General features: G+C 67.1%; 1 pseudogene across 1 annotated transcript; it reads right to left on the minus strand.

Annotated features, from left to right (window-relative positions):
* Positions 1 to 241: 241 nt before the first annotated feature.
* Positions 242 to 1,443, minus strand: LOC306815893 (serine/threonine-protein kinase pim-1 pseudogene; annotated as a pseudogene). Its single transcript, XR_013777880.1, has 3 exons — positions 1,291 to 1,443; positions 545 to 911; positions 242 to 249 (listed from the first exon to the last, which is right to left on the minus strand). The product of XR_013777880.1 is annotated as a serine/threonine-protein kinase pim-1 pseudogene (transcript).
* Between the last annotated feature and the right edge of the window lie 805 nt (positions 1,444 to 2,248).

Here is a 2,248-nt window from a genome sequence, read left to right on the forward strand (position 1 = left end):
ACCCTGGCCCCAGCATCCCTGGGCATGGGGGGGCTGCAGCAGTGGCACAGGGGGTGACCTGCTGCCTCCTTGCGAACACCTGGCTCTTGTGTACAAATCTGGGGCTAAAAAAGAAGCCACTGGCATTGGTAGAGGGCAGTAGAAGCCCTGGGAAGGCCCAGCTAGGACACACAGAAGAAAAACCCACCCAGTGGTGGGAAAAACCCACTCTCCTCCCTGCTTGCATTGCCCCCAGAAAACATTAATAAGCTAAGGCAAACAAGGGCAGCAAAGCAGTCCAAGCCCTTCCTCGCCTGCACACCAAACTGAGCAGTGCCCAGGTCTGACCCCCCTCTCTGCCACCCCCATGGGGTTTGTGCTGGGCTGGCTGAGTGGCTGGTGAATGAGGTTGGCAGAGCTGGCAGCTGGCCCCCCTCTGAGCCCCACCTGAAAGCAACTTGGCTGCAGAAGCAATACCATGGCCTGCAGCAAAGGGGGAAATCCCTGGTGCCACAGCCAGGCTGGGCAATGAGATGCCCAGGAGCATCTCCCAGGCTCGGCTCACCTGCAAACTGGGTGTAGACTGTGTCCTGGAGGAAGGTGCCACAGCCGAAGTCAATCAGTTTGAGCTGCCCGCTGTCCAGGTCGATGATTATGTTGGCCGGTTTGATGTCCCTGTGCAGGACCCTGCAGCTGCTGCAGTGACGCACGGCCTCCAGCACCTGGCGAAACAGCCCCCGCGCCTCCTCCTCCGGCAGGAATCTCCGAGCCGCGATGAAATCACGGAGGTCCTGACATCGCTCTGGACGCTCCATCACCAGCAAGAAGCAGCTGGACAGCTCAAACCACTCCAGCAGCTGAATGACTCCAGGGAACCCAGTGGACACCTTGTCCAGCAGCACAATCTCCAGGGGCGCACGGGCGCCGTCGGGCTGCGCGAGGAGCACGATGCCGTCAGCGGGGCTGAGGCCGTGCCAGGGCTCTGGGGCTCCTCAGCCAGCCTGGGATGCTCTGCACCCCCCGCTCACCCCACGCCCGCTCTCCCTGCAGGGCTCCTGGCGGCTCCCACCCTGCCGGGCCCCGGCTCCTTGCCGCCCGGCACGCCCCGGCTTCTGCCGCTGGCCCCACTCACTCACCAGCTCGCCCCAGTGCTGGATGCGATTCCGGGGCACACGCTTGATGGCAACCTGTGAGCCAAGGGGAAGCAGCGGGCTGAGCTCACTGCCCAGCACGCCGCACTCCAGCCTCCCCTTCCTCGTCTTCTTCTTCCTCCTCCCTCCTCCTCCCTCCCTCTCCGCCCCTGCCACTCACCGGGGCGCCGTCCGCGAGCCGGGTGCCCGAGAAGACGCTGCCAAAGCCGCCTCTGCCCAGCAGCGAACCCATCCGGTACCGCTCCTGCAACGCCTCCAGCACCTTCCCTGCGGGCGACACGCGGCTGTCAGCGCTCGGCCCGGGGCCAGACATGGCCCCCAAGCGCCCCCCCGAGCGTCCTGGGCTGGGCATCCCCACCCGCCCCGGGCCCCGGCGGAGCTCGGGCTGAAGGAGCCGCAGCGGGGGCGGCAGGAGCGGCTGCACCGTGTGTGCCCTTCACAGGGCCCCGGGAGGAGCCGGGGCCGGGGCTGGGACTGGGGCCGGGACAAGCGGAGCCAAAGAGAAGTGATGCCTCCCCAGCCCCAGGCACTGATGCCCAGCCAACAGCGCCACAGCCAGGACAGTGAGAGCCGGGCGGAGGCGAGACCGCGGGGGGATGGGCGGAGCCGGGGCCGGGGCCGGCGACGGGGCAGGGGCAGCCCCGCCCGGGGCCGGGGGCGGGCTCAGAACATGGCCCGGAACGGGAAGAGGGGAGAAGGTAAGAGAGGGAGAGGGTCGGGGAAAGCGACTCCGAGGAAGAGAAGGAACAAGAGATCCAGAGGATCTGTAGACTCGCTGCTGCCGCTGCCGCTGCCGCTGCCGCTGCTGCCGCTGCTGCCGCTGTTGCTGTTGCAACTGAACCCCCGGGGCCGTTTCTCCGCGTGTTCGCTTGTCCGCGTGTCCGTTCCACGCTCGCCCCACTTGCCCCATGGCCGAGCCCCGCGCGCCCCGGGGGCAGCCCCTGAAACTGTCCCAGCACGAGCCGGGCCGCGCCGGGGGCTCCCCGCAGAGCCGGGGCCGGGCCGGGGGCCGGGGCACTGGCCAGAGGCCACGGCACCACACCGGGAGCCTGAGGCCGAAGGAGAGATTAGTTAACTTGATCCACTGTGAATTGAGAAAGAAAAATGACTTTTCATTG

Source organism: Erithacus rubecula, assembly GCF_903797595.1.
Source record: "Erithacus rubecula genome assembly, contig: scaffold_277_arrow_ctg1, whole genome shotgun sequence".
Lineage (NCBI taxonomy): Eukaryota > Metazoa > Chordata > Aves > Passeriformes > Muscicapidae > Erithacus > Erithacus rubecula.